The sequence below is a fragment of the Daucus carota genome, chromosome 2, assembly GCF_001625215.2.
Source record: "Daucus carota subsp. sativus chromosome 2, DH1 v3.0, whole genome shotgun sequence".
Taxonomy (NCBI): Eukaryota; Viridiplantae; Streptophyta; class Magnoliopsida; order Apiales; family Apiaceae; genus Daucus; species Daucus carota.
The window spans coordinates 6,327,138-6,345,897 of record NC_030382.2 but is presented as its reverse complement, the minus strand read 5'-3'; the positions used below and the strand labels follow the sequence as shown (position 1 = coordinate 6,345,897).

The following is an 18,760-nucleotide window of genomic DNA, read 5'->3' as shown; positions in this document are numbered from 1 at the left end:
TACAAGTTGTTTTTAACTTCAAACGAGTCTGGAATGAAGCTACAAGTTGTTTCCAACTTCAATCTAGTCAATAATGAAGCTACAAGTTGTTTCCGGCTCAAACGAGTCAAGAATGAAACTACAAGTTGATTACAATTTCAAACAACCGAAAATGAAGCTACAAGTTGTTTTTAACTTCAAACGAGTCTGGAATGAAGCTACAAGTTGTTTCCAACTTCAATCTAGTCAATAATGAAGCTACAAGTTGTTTCCGGGCTCAAACGAGTCAAGAATGAAACTACAAGTTGATTACAATTTCAAACAACCGAAAATGAAGCTACAAGTTGTTTTTAACTTCAAACGAGTCTGGAATGAAGCTAAAAGTTGTTTCCAACTTCAATCTACCAATAATGAAGCTACAAGTTGTTTCCGGGCTCAAACGAGTCAAGAATGAAACTACAAGTTGATTACAATTTCAAACAACCGAAAATGAAGCTACAAGTTGTTTTTAACTTCAAACGAGTCTGGAATGAAGCTAAAAGTTGTTTCCAACTTCAATCTACCAATAATGAAGCTACAAGTTGTTTACGGGCTCAAACGAGTCAAGAATGAAACTACAAGTTGATTACAATTTCAAACAACCGAAAATGAAGCTACAAGTTGTTTTAACTTCAAACGAGTCTGGAATGAAGCTACAAGTTGTTTCCAACTTCAATCTAGTCAATAATGAAGCTACAAGTTGTTTCCGGGCTCAAACGAGTCAAGAATGAAACTACAAGTTGATTACAATTTCAAACAACCGAAAATGAAGCTACAAGTTGTTTTTAACTTCAAACGAGTCTGGAATGAAGCTACAAGTTGTTTCCAACTTCAATCTAGTCAATAATGAAGCTACAAGTTGTTTCCGGGCTCAAACGAGTCAAGAATGAAACTACAAGTTGATTACAATTTCAAACAACCGAAAATCAAGCTACAAGTTGTTTTAACTTCAAACGAGTCTGGAATGAAGCTAAAAGTTGTTTCCAACTTCAATCTACCAATAATGAAGCTACAAGTTGTTTACGGGCTCAAACGAGTCAAGAATGAAACTACAAGTTGATTACAATTTCAAACAACCGAAAATGAAGCTACAAGTTGTTTTAACTTCAAACGAGTCTGGAATGAAGCTACAAGTTGTTTCCAACTTCAATCTAGTCAATAATGAAGCTACAAGTTGTTTCCGGGCTCAAACGAGTCAAGAATGAAACTACAAGTTGATTACAATTTCAAACAACCGAAAATGAAGCTACAAGTTGTTTTTAACTTCAAACGAGTCTGGAATGAAGCTAAAAGTTGTTTCCAACTTCAATCTAGTCAATAATGAAGCTACAAGTTGTTTCCGGGCTCAAACGAGTCAAGAATGAAACTACAAGTTGATTACAATTTCAAACAACCGAAAATGAAGCTACAAGTTGTTTTAACTTCAAACGAGTCTGGAATGAAGCTAAAAGTTGTTTCCAACTTCAATCTACCAATAATGAAGCTACAAGTTGTTTACGGGCTCAAACGAGTCAAGAATGAAACTACAAGTTGATTACAATTTCAAACAACCGAAAATGAAGCTACAAGTTGTTTTAACTTCAAACGAGTCTGGAATGAAGCTACAAGTTGTTTCCAACTTCAATCTAGTCAATAATGAAGCTACAAGTTGTTTCCGGGCTCAAACGAGTCAAGAATGAAACTACAAGTTGATTACAATTTCAAACAACCGAAAATGAAGCTACAAGTTGTTTTTAACTTCAAACGAGTCTGGAATGAAGCTACAAGTTGTTTCCAACTTCAATCTAGTCAATAATGAAGCTACAAGTTGTTTCCGGGCTCAAACGAGTCAAGAATGAAACTACAAGTTGATTACAATTTCAAACAACCGAAAATCAAGCTACAAGTTGTTTTAACTTCAAACGAGTCTGGAATGAAGCTAAAAGTTGTTTCCAACTTCAATCTACCAATAATGAAGCTACAAGTTGTTTACGGGCTCAAACGAGTCAAGAATGAAACTACAAGTTGATTACAATTTCAAACAACCGAAAATGAAGCTACAAGTTGTTTTAACTTCAAACGAGTCTGGAATGAAGCTACAAGTTGTTTCCAACTTCAATCTAGTCAATAATGAAGCTACAAGTTGTTTCCGGGCTCAAACGAGTCAAGAATGAAACTACAAGTTGATTACAATTTCAAACAACCGAAAATGAAGCTACAAGTTGTTTTTAACTTCAAACGAGTATGGAATGAAGCTACAAGTTGTTTCCAACTTCAATCTAGTCAATAATGAAGCTACAAGTTGTTTCCGGGCTCAAACGAGTCAAGAATGAAACTACAAGTTGATTACAATTTCAAACAACCGAAAATCAAGCTACAAGTTGTTTTAACTTCAAACGAGTCTGGAATGAAGCTAAAAGTTGTTTCCAACTTCAATCTACCAATAATGAAGCTACAAGTTGTTTACGGGCTCAAACGAGTCAAGAATGAAACTACAAGTTGATTACAATTTCAAACAACCGAAAATGAAGCTACAAGTTGTTTTAACTTCAAACGAGTCTGGAATGAAGCTACAAGTTGTTTCCAACTTCAATCTACCAATAATGAAGCTACAAGTTGTTTACGGGCTCAAACGAGTCAAGAATGAAACTACAAGTTGATTACAATTTCAAACAACCGAAAATGAAGCTACAAGTTGTTTTTAACTTCAAACGAGTATGGAATGAAGCTACAAGTTGTTTCCAACTTCAATCTAGTCAATAATGAAGCTACAAGTTGTTTCCGGGCTCAAACGAGTCAAGAATGAAACTACAAGTTGATTACAATTTCAAACAACCGAAAATGAAGCTACAAGTTGTCTTTAACTTCAAACGAGTCTGGAATGAAGCTAAAAGTTGTTTCCAACTTCAATCTAGTCAATAATGAAGCTACAAGTTGTTTCCGGGCTCAAACGAGTCAAGAATGAAACTACAAGTTGATTACAATTTCAAACAACCGAAAATCAAGCTTCAAGTTGTTTAACTTCAAACGAGTCTGGAATGAAGCTAAAAGTTGTTTCCAACTTCAATCTACCAATAATGAAGCTACAAGTTGTTTACGGGCTCAAACGAGTCAAGAATGAAACTACAAGTTGATTCCAATTTCAAACAACCGAAAATGAATGTACAAGTTGTGTTCAACTTCAAACGAGTCTGGAATGAAGCTACAAGTTGTTTCCAACTTCAATCTAGTCAATAATGAAGCTACAAGGTGTTTCCGGGCTCAAACGAGTCAAGAATGAAACTACAAGTTGTTTACAATTTCAAACAACCGAAAATGAAGCTACAAGTTGTTTTTAACTTCAAACGAGTATGGAATGAAGCTACAAGTTGTTTCCAACTTCAATCTAGTCAATAATGAAGCTACAAGTTGTTTCCGGGCTCAAACGAGTCAAGAATGAAACTACAAGTTGATTACAATTTCAAACAACCGAAAATCAAGCTACAAGTTGTCTTTAACTTCAAACGAGTCTGGAATGAAGCTAAAAGTTGTTTCCAACTTCAATCTACCAATAATGAAGCTACAAGTTGTTTCCGGGCTCAAACGAGTCAAGAATGAAACTACAAGTTGATTACAATTTCAAACAACCGAAAATGAAGCTACAAGTTGTTTTTAACTTCAAACGAGTCTGGAATGAAGCTACAAGTTGTTTCCAACTTCAATCTACCAATAATGAAGCTACAAGTTGTTTACGGGCTCAAACGAGTCAAGAATGAAACTACAAGTTGATTACAATTTCAAACAACCGAAAATGAAGCTACAAGTTGTTTTTAACTTCAAACGAGTCTGGAATGAAGCTACAAGTTGTTTCCAACTTCAATCTACCAATAATGAAGCTACAAGTTGTTTACGGGCTCAAACGAGTCAAGAATGAAACTACAAGTTGATTACAATTTCAAACAACCGAAAATGAAGCTACAAGTTGTTTTTAACTTCAAACGAGTATGGAATGAAGCTACAAGTTGTTTCCAACTTCAATCTAGTCAATAATGAAGCTACAAGTTGTTTCCGGGCTCAAACGAGTCAAGAATGAAACTACAAGTTGATTACAATTTCAAACAACCGAAAATGAAGCTACAAGTTGTTTTAACTTCAAACGAGTCTGGAATGAAGCTAAAAGTTGTTTCCAACTTCAATCTAGTCAATAATGAAGCTACAAGTTGTTTCCGGGCTCAAACGAGTCAAGAATGAAACTACAAGTTGATTACAATTTCAAACAACCGAAAATCAAGCTTCAAGTTGTTTAACTTCAAACGAGTCTGGAATGAAGCTAAAAGTTGTTTCCAACTTCAATCTACCAATAATGAAGCTACAAGTTGTTTACGGGCTCAAACGAGTCAAGAATGAAACTACAAGTTGATTCCAATTTCAAACAACCGAAAATGAATGTACAAGTTGTGTTCAACTTCAAACGAGTCTGGAATGAAGCTACAAGTTGTTTCCAACTTCAATCTAGTCAATAATGAAGCTACAAGGTGTTGCCAGACTCAAACGAGTCAAGAATGAAACTACAAGTTGTTTACAATTTCAAACAACCGAAAATGAAGCTACAAGTTGTTTTTAACTTCAAACGAGTATGGAATGAAGCTACAAGTTGTTTCCAACTTCAATCTAGTCAATAATGAAGCTACAAGTTGTTTCCGGGCTCAAACGAGTCAAGAATGAAACTACAAGTTGATTACAATTTCAAACAACCGAAAATGAAGCTAAAAGTTGTTTTTAACTTCGAACGAGTCTGGAATGAAGCTAAAAGTTGTTTCCAACTTCAATCTACCAATAATTAAGCTACAAGTTGTTTACGGGCTCAAACGAGTTAGGAATGAAACTACAAGTTGATTACAATTTCAAACAACCGAAAATGAAGCTACAAGTTGTTTTTAACTTCAAACGACTTTGGAATGAAGCTACAAGTTGTTTCCAACTTCAATCTACCAATAATGAAGCTACAAGTTGTTTACGGGCTCAAACGAGTCAAGAATGAAACTACAAGTTGATTACAATTTCAAACAACCGAAAATGAATGCTACAAGTTGTTTTAACTTCAAACGAGTCTGGAATGAAGCTACAAGTTGTTTCCAACTTCAATCTAGTCAATAATGAAGCTACAAGTTGTTTCCGGGCTCAAACGAGTCAAGAATGAAACTACAAGTTGATTACAATTTCAAACAACCGAAAATGAAGCTACAAGTTGTTTTTAACTTCAAACGAGTCTGGAATGAAGCTACAAGTTGTTTCCAACTTCAATCTAGTCAATAATGAAGCTACAAGTTGTTTCCGGGCTCAAACGAGTCAAGAATGAAACTACAAGTTGATTACAATTTCAAACAACCGAAAATCAAGCTTCAAGTTGTTTAACTTCAAACGAGTCTGGAATGAAGCTAAAAGTTGTTTCCAACTTCAATCTACCAATAATGAAGCTACAAGTTGTTTACGGGCTCAAACGAGTCAAGAATGAAACTACAAGTTGATTACAATTTCAAACAACCGAAAATGAATGCTACAAGTTGTGTTAACTTCAAACGAGTCTGGAATGAAGCTACAAGTTGTTTCCAACTTCAATCTAGTCAATAATGAAGCTACAAGTTGTTTCCAGGACTCAAACGAGTCAAGAATGAAACTACAAGTTGTTTACAATTTCAAACAACCGAAAATGAAGCTACAAGTTGTTTTTAACTTCAAACGAGTATGGAATGAAGCTACAAGTTGTTTCCAACTTCAATCTACCAATAATGAAGCTACAAGTTGTTTCCGGGCTCAAACGAGTCAAGAATGAAACTACAAGTTGATTACAATTTCAAACAACCGAAAATGAAGCTACAAGTTGTTTTTAACTTCAAACGAGTCTGGAATGAAGCTAAAAGTTGTTTCCAACTTCAATCTACCAATAATGAAGCTACAAGTTGTTTACGGGCTCAAACGAGTCAAGAATGAAACTACAAGTTGTTTACAATTTCAAACAATCGAAAATGAAGCTACAAGTTGTTTTAACTTCAAACGAGTCTGGAATGAAGCTACAAGTTGTTTCCAACTTCAATCTACCAATAATGAAGCTACAAGTTGTTTACGGGCTCAAACGAGTCAAGAATGAAACTACAAGTTGATTACAATTTCAAACAACCGAAAATGAAGCTACAAGTTGTTTTTAACTTCAAACGAGTATGGAATGAAGCTACAAGTTGTTTCCAACTTCAATCTAGTCAATAATGAAGCTACAAGTTGTTTCCGGGCTCAAACGAGTCAAGAATGAACTACAAGTTGATTACAATTTCAAACAACCGAAAATCAAGCTACAAGTTGTCTTTAACTTCAAACGAGTCTGGAATGAAGCTAAAAGTTGTTTCCAACTTCAATCTAGTCAATAATGAAGCTACAAGTTGTTTCCGGGCTCAAACGAGTCAAGAATGAAACTACAAGTTGATTACAATTTCAAACAACCGAAAATCAAGCTTCAAGTTGTTTAACTTCAAACGAGTCTGGAATGAAGCTAAAAGTTGTTTCCAACTTCAATCTACCAATAATGAAGCTACAAGTTGTTTACGGGCTCAAACGAGTCAAGAATGAAACTACAAGTTGATTACAATTTCAAACAACCGAAAATGAATGTACAAGTTGTGTTCAACTTCAAACGAGTCTGGAATGAAGCTACAAGTTGTTTCCAACTCCAATCTAGTCAATAATGAAGCTACAAGTTGTTTCCGGGCTCAAACGAGTCAAGAATGAAACTACAAGTTGATTACAATTTCAAACAACCGAAAATGAAGCTACAAGTTGTTTTTAACTTCAAACGAGTCTGGAATGAAGCTACAAGTTGTTTCCAACTTCAATCTAGTCAATAATGAAGCTACAAGTTGTTTCCGGGCTCAAACGAGTCAAGAATGAAACTACAAGTTGATTAAAATTTCAAACAACCGAAAATCAAGCTTCAAGTTGTTTAACTTCAAACGAGTCTAGAATGAAGTTAAAAGTTGTTTCCAACTTCAATCTACCAATAATGAAGCTACAAGTTGTTTACGGGCTCAAACGAGTCAAGAATGAAACTACAAGTTGATTCCAATTTCAAACAACCGAAAATGAATGTACAAGTTGTGTTCAACTTCAAACGAGTCTGGAATGAAGCTACAAGTTGTTTCCAACTTCAATCTAGTCAATAATGAAGCTACAAGGTGTTGCCAGACTCAAACGAGTCAAGAATGAAACTACAAGTTGTTTACAATTTCAAACAACCGAAAATGAAGTACAAGTTGTTTTTAACTTCAAACGAGTATGGAATGAAGCTACAAGTTGTTTCCAACTTCAATCTACCAATAATGAAGCTACAAGTTGTTTCCGGGCTCAAACGAGTCAAGAATGAAACTACAAGTTGATTACAATTTCAAACAACCGAAAATGAAGCTAAAAGTTGTTTTTAACTTCGAACGAGTCTGGAATGAAGCTAAAAGTTGTTTCCAACTTCAATCTACCAATAATTAAGCTACAAGTTGTTTACGGGCTCAAACGAGTTAGGAATGAAACTACAAGTTGATTACAATTTCAAACAACCGAAAATGAAGCTACATGTTGTTTTTAACTTCAAACGACTTGAAATGAAGCTACAAGTTGTTTCCAACTTCAATCTACCAATAATGAAGCTACAAGTTGTTTACGGGCTCAAACGAGTCAAGAATGAAACTACAAGTTGTTTACAATTTCAAACAACCGAAAATGAAGCTACAAGTTGTTTTTAACTTCAAACGAGTATGGAATGAAGCTACAAGTTGTTTCCAACTCCAATCTAGTCAATAATGAAGCTACAAGTTGTTTCCGGGCTCAAACGAGTTAGGAATGAAACTACAAGTTGATTACAATTTCAAACAACCGAAAATGAAGCTACATGTTGTTTTTAACTTCGAACGACTTTGGAATGAAGCTACAAGTTGTTTCCAACTTCAATCTACCAATAATGAAGCTACAAGTTGTTTACGGGCTCAAACGAGTCAAGAATGAAACGACAAGTTGATTACAATTTCAAACAACTGAAAATGAAGCTAAAAGTTGTTTTTAACTTCGAACGAGTCTGGAATGAAGCCAAAAGTTGTTTCCAACTTCAATCTACCAATAATTAAGCTACAAGTTGTTTACGGGCTCAAACGAGTTAGGAATGAAACTACAAGTTGATTACAATTTCAAACAACCGAAAATGAAGCTACAAGTTGTTTTTAACTTCAAATGACTTTGGAATGAATCTACAAGTTGTTTCCAACTTCAGTCTACCAATAATGAAGCTACAAGTTGTTTACGGGTTCAAACGAGTCAAGAATTAAATTACAAGTTGATTACAATTTCAAACAACCGAAAATGAATGTACAAGTTGTTTTCAACTTCAAACGAGTCTGGAATGAAGCTACAAGTTGTTTCCAACTCCAATCTGGTCAATAATGAAGCTACAAGTTGTTTCCGGGCTCAAACGAGTCAAGAATGAAACTACAAGTTGATTACAATTTCAAACAACCGAAAATGAAGCTACAAGTTGTTTTTAACTTCAAACGAGTCTGGAATGAAGCTACAAGTTGTTTCCAACTTCAATCTAGTCAATAATGAAGCTACAAGTTGTTTCCGGGCTCAAACGAGTCAAGAATGAAACTACAAGTTGATTAAAATTTCAAACAACCGAAAATCAAGCTTCAAGTTGTTTAACTTCAAACGAGTCTGGAATGAAGTTAAAAGTTGTTTCCAACTTCAATCTACCAATAATGAAGCTACAAGTTGTTTACGGGCTCAAACGAGTCAAGAATGAAACTACAAGTTGATTCCAATTTCAAACAACCGAAAATGAATGTACAAGTTGTGTTCAACTTCAAACGAGTCTGGAATGAAGCTACAAGTTGTTTCCAACTTCAATCTAGTCAATAATGAAGCTATAAGGTGTTGCCAGACTCAAACGAGTCAAGAATGAAACTACAAGTTGTTTACAATTTCAAACAACCGAAAATGAAGCTACAAGTTGTTTTTAACTTCAAACGAGTATGGAATGAAGCTACAAGTTGTTTCCAACTTCAATCTACCAATAACGAAGCTACAAGTTGTTTCCGGGCTCAAACGAGTCAAGAATGAAACTACAAGTTGATTACAATTTCAAACAACCGAAAATGAAGCTAAAAGTTGTTTTTAACTTCGAACAAGTCTGGAATGAAGCTAAAAGTTGTTTCCAACTTCAATCTACCAATAATTAAGCTATAAGTTGTTTACGGGCTCAAACGAGTTAGGAATGAAACTACAAGTTGATTACAATTTCAAACAACCGAAAATGAAATACATGTTGTTTTTAACTTCGAACGACTTTGGAATGAAGCTACAAGTTGTTTCCAACTTCAATCTACCAATAATGAAGTTACAAGTTGTTTACGGGCTCAAACGAGTCAAGAATGAAACTACAAGTTGTTTACAATTTCAAACAACCGAAAATGAAGCTACAAGTTGTTTTTAACTTCAAACGAGTATGGAATGAAGCTACAAGTTGTTTCCAACTTCAATCTAGTCAATAATGAAGCTACAAGTTGTTTCCGGGCTCAAACGAGTCAAGAATGGAACTACAAGTTGATTACAATTTCAAACAACCGAAAATCAAGCTACAAGTTGTCTTTAACTTCAAACGAGTCTGGAATGAAACTAAAAGTTGTTTCCAACTTCAATCTAGTCAATAATGAAGCTACAAGTTGTTTCCGGGCTCAAACGAGTCAAGAATGAAACTACAAGTTGATTACAATTTCAAACAACCGAAAATCAAGCTTCAAGTTGTTTAACTTCAAACGAGTCTGGAATGAAGCTAAAAGTTGTTTCCAACTTCAATCTACCAATAATGAAGCTACAAGTTGTTTACGGGCTCAAACGAGTCAAGAATGAAACTACAAGTTGATTCCAATTTCAAACAACCGAAAATGAATGTACAAGTTGTGTTCAACTTCAAACGAGTCTGGAATGAAGCTACAAGTTGTATCCAACTTCAATCTAGTCAATAATGAAGCTACAAGGTGTTGCCAGACTCAAACGAGTCAAGAATGAAACTACAAGTTGTTTACAATTTCAAACAACCGAAAATGAAGCTACAAGTTGTTTTTAACTTCAAACGAGTATGGAATGAAGCTACAAGTTGTTTCCAACTTCAATCTAGTCAATAATGAAGCTACAAGTTGTTTCCGGGCTCAAACGAGTCAAGAATGAATCTACAAGTTGATTACAATCTCAAATGTGACATCACGAGAATCCGGGGGTCTGGATTCTGACGTCACCACACAAAATCATTCTAAAACACTTTTGAAAACCTGTATTTTTGAAAAAGGTAATAAAATCAAAGGATTTAGAACCTGAAAACTTTAGTAAAAGATTTAAAAGAAAACACTTTAACCCCCTAAAAACAGAATCGCATCCAGGTTACAGTATTGAAATTAGAATCAACCACTATTAATAAACATTATCTTACAACCTCAGATCATCTTCGATAAGAAGAATCACTGTAATCTATTCCAATTATGACTTACAACTGAATCTCATTAATACAATTCTATCTAGAACCAACCTTGACAATCTCCCTGGACATTCCACTTGTCCTCTGGATACTCTATACTCTGACTCCTCGCCTAGCCTTAGCCATACTCGCAATCTCAATCATGCAATTCATCTTTAAGCTTTTCTGAAATGGTTAAAAAAGGAATAGCAAGGGTGAGCAACAATGCTCAGCAAGTGTATATAAGCAACAATAGTCCTGAAATATCTTATCAGGGTTCACAAGTTCAGGATATGTAATTGAAAACTTCACAATTCTTGTCAGTAATTGAAATCAGAATTCAAACTTACAGAAGAATTGTCGAATTGGATTCATCACATTTTTACTTAAAAACCAAAGGTTAGGCTGCTGATCAGTCACGCACTAACCCCGAACATGGCACACAACCCTGTTCTCTATACTGGATCCAAGGCACACATTGGCCTATAATTGACCACGAATCTGGTCTGACCACGAATCTGGTCCACATATTTTATAAAAACTAATCCAATTCTAACAATTGAAATCAATAGACAATTCAATCAGCAGAACAGAATCATAATCATTATCAACAACAGAAATATTTCAAATCAACTTTTGGGAATCAACATTTCATAAACCACAGCCTGTCTTTTGATAAATCATAGTTCAGGAAATTCCTAACTATTCAGTATCCTCCATTATCGGCTAAACAACTGAATTTAGCCTGCTAAACCAGCATGACAATGGCGGGTTGAATAATCAAGAAGATCCCAGTTCATTCTAGATTCTGACTATCACTGAGCAACACATGCTTCAATGACGGTCTGAACTTCGAATTAATTTGTAAAGCTGGTATTTTTAATATCTTGAGGATTGGAAAGAATGGATCAGAATAGAAATTGAGAGTAATTAGGTGTTTAGCTTTTCAAAACTTGGAAGAAGAAAACAATCATGGTTTCATGCTCAGAAGTAGGAGTTTATTTGAGAAGGGTTTCAGTATAAACAATATCATAATCTTGACAGAATAATCAGAACATGCAATATATATATGAGGAAGGATTTAGGAAAACTTGCCTTAAATCCGATTCCAGTCTCATATCTCAATCTCATCTTTCCACTTTCACACTCTATGCATATCATAGTCTCTAGACCATCTTTGGCTATACTCTATTCGCCACACTGCTTCGTTTACTCGATTCGTTCCTTATTCGCTTTGTAACATCGTTTGACCTTCTGAACGTCTTCGATCGTATCCGTCTCGTCCAAACCCTTTACGAGAATAAGATACTACCATTATCACTAAATAATCTATTGATTCTTATCTCTACTTATCAACTCAGTAGCATAACCTATCGCATACACATATCACGTATATCGATACCCACTTATATAACTCTTTAAACTCATCAAATATCACTTAACACATAATCATGCTTTGACTCTACCATATAGTCTAATCATATTTCACATAACATATTATCAATTAAATATCATATAAATCTTATTGAAAATCCGACATCGTCTCGTCTATTTATTAGACTATCCACCTGTTATCCTATCTCAATCAACAATCAACCAACCAAATCCAATCACTATAATCCGTATGCTTTTATCCGACATCTATCAAGACACGACACTATGTCATTTAATCATTTATCACATGTATGTAATACTAGAACAACCAGATAGTCCATGCAATCATCAATTAATAGCAATTAGATCACATATAATCATATTCTATACATTTAACAACAATTATTCACATTCTAGACTCGATCATATTATCTTGCTATATTAAAATAGACTCCATAACCTTTCATCTCCCTTTCGTTTCACCTGATTCTGAATTACGGATCAAAAGATATGATCAAAACCGTTTTCTAACTCTCCTATCGGCACATAACATATCAAACAGATAGCAGACAACATATTTCATATAAGGTCTCCCACCCCAATTGATGTCAAATCAAGTCTCAGGTTAAAAATGATTTTTCGGGAATTTTCTGGAATTTCTAGACATTTTTCGGAAATTAAAACAGGTAAAAGAATCCATTTTTGAATAAATAATCAAGTCCGATTACTCAAGATCGGGTCCGAAATCATTTGAAATCAATTAACGAGCCTTAAACATATTTTAGAAAAATAATTCAAAGCTCGAAACTATTTTCCAGAATTTTTAAATCAAAAGGAACAATTAAATCCAATTAATTAATCAATTAAAATTAATTAATAATTAACTAAATTAATTAATCAATTAATATTTAAATTAATTGACCAATTAAAATAATTAATTACTAACTAAAATTAATTTAGAAACTAATTTAGATTTATTTTTGAATAAAGAAATAATTAAAAACTATTTTTGGAATTTAAAATAATTAAATAAAACAATTTTAGAAAACTAAATCAAAAGGTTTATTTTGTAAACTTTTGAAAGTTTTCGGCCAGGGTTTAAAGTGTAACTTTCAAAACTTACAGGGGTTGTTTTGTAAGAATCAAAACCGCAGTACTCAAACTTCACCATCTTCACAAGTCTGGGGACCAAACGGCAATTTTGTCGCCGCCGGCCCCAGACACCGCCGGAAACGGCGTTCCCGCCTCCGTTCCTCCCCAAACTGATACCTAATCACCCAGACATCACAACAAAGCAAGCCACATACTCGATATCCTTGGAAACCGTCCGGATTCGCCGGAAAATCCGGCCGAACCCGTCGGCCTCCCGCCGCCGATGGCGGCTATTCTCTCACCCTTCGTCCTTCTAAAGCCTAGAAACCGATTCCCCATCACCTCCTCTAGCTACCAGTAGTTTTAGTTTCCTCCCAGATTCAGCGAATCAAAAAGCCGGCCAAAACTCATAACTTTCCGGCGAAAAACTCAAGAACACTCAAGAACATTCAATTTCAAAAATCAAACCACAGTTTCTATATGTTACGGAGCTCAAAATTCAACATATAATATATGAAAACGAATGGCACGAGATGCTCTACAACATGGAATCATCAAAACAATCAAACAAGATCATTTACGAAAATTCATCATTTAAAATTAAATAATTCGAATTTTCGAAAATTAATAATAATTTACCCGTGAAATCTGCAGTGTTACGGTTGATTAAACTAGATTCTACGCGTCGAGAGCTTCGTTTTGACTATTTATACGCCTCCATCGGATTCCAATAACGCCTTCAAATCCTCGTTTGAATATGAAGAACACGAAGAACACCCGTTCGTCTTCTCTCGGTATTCGTGCAGAGAAACTGACGAAATGATTGTACGTGCGAAATAAACTGGTAAAGGATATTTATAGAAGAAGATAAGAGAATATTCCTTGAATATGCTTTGGAATATTCCTGGAATATGCTTCACGCACTACGAGACAACCAGATAATTATTAACTTTAAAAATATTAATAAAACCATACCGGATCATTTACGGGGCAAACCGTACTCCGGATTGAGAAAGTTAAAACACGAATAATGCTCAGAATGTCCCAAATAGCCTAATGGCGAAATTTTCCCGAACGCCCACGGTGTTCAAAATGTTAAATAACTATTTAAATATAATTAATAATTAAACGAAATTAAATCCATAAATCGATTATAAAATCAAATAGCAATCCAAAAATCGATATGAACATATCTAAATAAACTATATTTTACCTTGATCATATAGAAATTTGAAATATCTCAAATCCGAAAACATATGAGTAGCCAGTTCAATAAACCAGATAACACAAACCTCACAACAATTCATATAAATATCACATACTATTCATAAATTATCTAGAAAATACCCAAATGTTCCATATTTTATTCTGAGAATATGAAAATTGAAAACTCGTGATTGCAACATATATAAGCAATCAAAATAGAAAACTAGTTATCAAATAATTTACCAAATATTCAAATAATATTCGTAAATAACCATAACTGGTTACACGACCATTACACACGTAACACTTAATCATGTAATACATATATTCACATATCAACCATCTAACTTTTACATGACAAACCTCTGTATTTTCAGAAATAATATTTGAAATAAGTTTTGAAAGGATATTCATATATCCATATATAAATCATTTGGAAATATCTAAATAACACATGACTCATTCTGATAATATCAATAATTAAACCCATAGTTCTAGCACATATAAATACCAATTACAGAAAATCAATTTACACCAAAATTCATACAATATTCACATTAAATTATCATAACTAACTAAATTCACAATTCCACATGCAACACTTAGCCATGTAACAATAGCAATCCTTTAAATCTTTAAAATCAATTAAATAAAATATAATTTTGAAAAGACAACCCTGTATTGATAAAACAATAACCCGGAATTTAAATATACAATTTTGAAAACACATTAAACTAGAATAACATATTAAACTTTATTCCTCTCTTTCTAAGAAAATTACTTTTATAAAGATAAACAATTTTTTTTTGAAAAATCCGGGTCGCTAAAATAAACGAAATCACAACAGAAGAATGCATCTTCCGTCTTTAACCTTATAATTCACATCACATGTAACGCCTGTAATATTTGACTTATATATATTACAGTATTTCATTTTTGGTGATATATAAAATTTCGTGTTTTAATTGCCAAATTATGTGAATTTGACTCGTTTATCGTTACATGACTTTCGTATGTCGTTATAATGTACTTATATGACTTTTGGCGAATAATTCTCGCTACGCGATTAAATAATATTACTAGTTGCGACGGTTTTGGCTTTACATTAATAAATGTGATCGTTGCCGTTACCCGATTAAATAATAGTAAAGATATATGCGATTTAGTGATATTTGATAAATTGCGAGTAGCCGATAAGCTTTAACTTGTAAAATAGCGTTTCATTGCATATATTTTTCTCGAGATTTTACGTGTATTATATTCGTGTTTTATATTTATGTGAAATGTGACTATTAGAGCTCTACTTGTAATATTTCTTTTAAAATTCATTCCTTGTCCAAAATTTGTGAAAACTATTTTATTAAACTTCTAAAATCCCATATTATTTGTGATATTAATTTCATGATTTATCGATTTGCACTTTATTTACTAAAACTTATTCTTTTAATACTCTTTTAATCACACTTTTATTAATTATCAAAAGACTACATTACCCTTGCATGCATTTTACACTAACACTTGGAAGAAGGATAAGCTAGTCATTCTACACTCGACTACCATTAGTTGGTCAAGTCAAAACACTAGAAAACAAACTAACACATGCTTCCACACTTCACATGATCATATACAATCACAACACACAAACCCATTTCTCTCATCTCTCTCTTCTCTCTCCCTCACCCTCTCTCTCTCGGCTGAACCCAAAAACCCTCCCCTCTCTCCACCATTTTCTTTCATTCTCTTTCATTTCAAGCTTTTGGAGGCCAAGACTTTCACTCTCTAAGCTTGCATCTTCACTTGAGGTTAGAAACTTTTGTTGCATGTTGATTTGGAGCCGAAATGGGGCTTTGATCCTTATGGATTTAGAGTCACCATTTTGGAGGTTCCTAAATGATGATCTTGATGTGTTTTTGGTAAGGTTTCATACCTCATTTTGGCCAATACACACTTGAATCATCACATTCGGCAATGACTCCAATGAGGAGCCGAATGTATACATATATATATATGTGAGATGATGATTTTGAAATTCATGATTTGAGGTTGGTTGCTTGTATATTCGAAAGGTGTGATGATTTGCTGAAGTTTTGGTGTGATTTCAGTCCTTGCATGTCTATTATTTTGATGATATAGCATGAATTAGAGCTTGTATAAATGTTTCTAGTGATGCATGTTGAAGCCGAGTGAAATGCCATGACTTTGAGTTTTGGATGAGATTTTTGAGTAATGCATGCCATGTTCTAAGTGTTAAAATGATAGTTTATGGTGTGTATGATGATATCTAGTAGTAATCAGTAGCTATTATGTGAATACCATGTTGATATACTCAAAAATTTGCTCATATATGCTCCCTGAAATTCTGCTCTGTTTTACCTCTATTTATGCCTCGGTTTTGTGTTCTTGGATGGTTAAAATTGGTAATATCTTGCTTTGTGTGACTAGTCAGTAGGTGTATGAATATTGTAGAATAGGATTGTGGCTTGGTTTGTTGGTTTTTGGTGTTTGGAAGGGAGTTAAGGTGGAAGGAGTCACACACACACCATGGCAGATTTTTGCACCTTAGAAACCATGAGAAATAGATGTGTCATGCTTAGGCCCTCATAGGCCCAAGTCTCCTGGAGTTGGGACTTGATGTATACAAGTCTCCAGTAGCCATAAAAGTCACAAAAACCATCACTTACATAGATGCACACACACATCTTTGAGTATAGGGCAGAACAGGGCACTTTAAGATTTATTGTGTCCTTGAGTGGTTAACACCTTGTCATTGATGAGGCCCTCATGGGGCCTTGATTTAGTTGAACTTAGGGAAGTATTAGGAAGCTATTTGAGTCATTGGATTGGTGTAGTGAGTGAGTTTAGTGAGTCTCAAGTTGGTAAGTTCATGGCAGTCCCCACAGCAGGGCAGGGTGCTCTGTGCCAACTTTGCTTAGAGGCCCAAGGAGGCCTGAGCAAGGCCTGAGTGTCATTCCAAGTGCACAACTTAGATTTAAGTCTAGAGTACCCAGAAGAGTCACAATTTTACCAAGGCACATAGTGGAAACACTTGTTTTTGCCAAAACCCCCAAGAGGTGCCAAACTGCCAAGGCAGAATGGTCACTTTGGTACACTAGTTTTTAAGGACCCATATAGGCAAGACCTTTGAGTCACACAACTTCATAATATTAGTTTAAGATTGTGTCAACCTTTAGAAATTGGTTTGGAGTCATTACCCTAAGTGGAGATGCCTCATTTCCACTAAAGAACACAAGTGTCACACATGGAGTCACATTCTAGTACCAACTTAGGATGCATTGCATTTGAGTGTGTCATCAGTGAGGCCTTGACCTCATATTGAGTCCATGAGTTAGTTTTAAGTCATATTAGAGAGTTCAAGTTAGTTCAAGTCAAATCACTTAGTGTAGATGCATTCTTTTACCAAGGCACCCAAGTGTTGCCAAGGTAAGCATACTAGTGAGTCATTTAGGTTGCACTTCACTTGTAAGTCTTGGGTAGTGGGGCACAAGTGTGCCTTACTATTAATTGATTAAGTTGAGGTCAGTAGAGTATAGTTAGGAGGTATTGGTCTTAGACCTTATGTGTTACTTGATTAAATGCTTAAGTGACTTAGGTGTAGTTAGAGATTCTTAAGAGATAATAGTTAAATGATAAAGTGCCATGCTTTACTTGTTATGTGCATTACTTGATGATTATGTTACTTGTTTTAAGTAAGTTTAAGTGTATATTTAATATATATGTATATATATTTATTTATATATATGTATATACATTTATACGCGAAAGGGTAGTTAGTGACGAGGATACTATTAATTATAGGTGCAAGTAGGAGGCCAGGCAAGGAACCCCTAGAAGCATCTATACAGGAGTTTAGTAAGCTTTATCCAGGCAAGTGAAACTTTTCCTTTATACTTGCTTTATAATTGTATACCCTGTGAATATTGAATTACTGTTTATTTAGGATTGAATTACCTCATTACCCCTTGTGATCATGACTTTGGATTCCAATAATACCCTTAACACATGAATTACCTTTTTCATATGTTATTACCCTACACCCACATGATTATACTCCAATAGTCCTTGATGAATAATGAGAACTTGATACCCCACATTAACCTGAATTATCTCATTTGGAACCCTGATCTTAATAACATCCTTTACTTTTGAAAGATCACTTGTATTTTGAAAACATCCTTGCTTGTAACTTGTCTTTGATCAAGACCCCTTCTTTTGAAAATGATTTGATTTGAAATGACCTTAAAAGGAATTGGATAATAATTTTATATTAAGACTGAGGCGCCAGTCTATTATTGCAGCATCAGTAGCGGGGAGCCTGATGTCTGTTTATGGCCAATGTGTGCCGAGGATCCTCCCTGGTTGAATCACTTTATGTGGTTCGGAGCTTGGTGTGGGCTGATCACCCCTCAATGCTCGTAGCGCTGTGTGTTTCCAATTCCAATAAATTGATATCCCACATTGCACCTTTACTTGTGTTTATACCTTGTGATATCCGTTGTTGCTTTTGCACTTGATATATTGCATATTGTGAACTGTTTTATTTACTGTTTTCAC

At 34.5% G+C, this 18,760-nt stretch overlaps 1 long non-coding RNA gene across 2 annotated transcripts; it reads right to left on the bottom strand.

Annotated features, from left to right (window-relative positions):
* Positions 1 to 10,457: 10,457 nt before the first annotated feature.
* LOC135150249 (uncharacterized) lies at positions 10,458 to 13,886 on the bottom strand. 2 transcript variants are annotated; one of them, XR_010288552.1, is made up of 3 exons: positions 13,622 to 13,886; positions 10,867 to 11,806; positions 10,458 to 10,702 (listed from the first exon to the last, which is right to left on the bottom strand). It is a non-coding gene; the product is annotated as an uncharacterized LOC135150249 (long non-coding RNA). The 2 variants fall into 2 exon arrangements; XR_010288551.1 differs by having other exon boundaries at positions 11,612 to 11,806; positions 13,622 to 13,874.
* Positions 13,887 to 18,760: the final 4,874 nt, after the last annotated feature.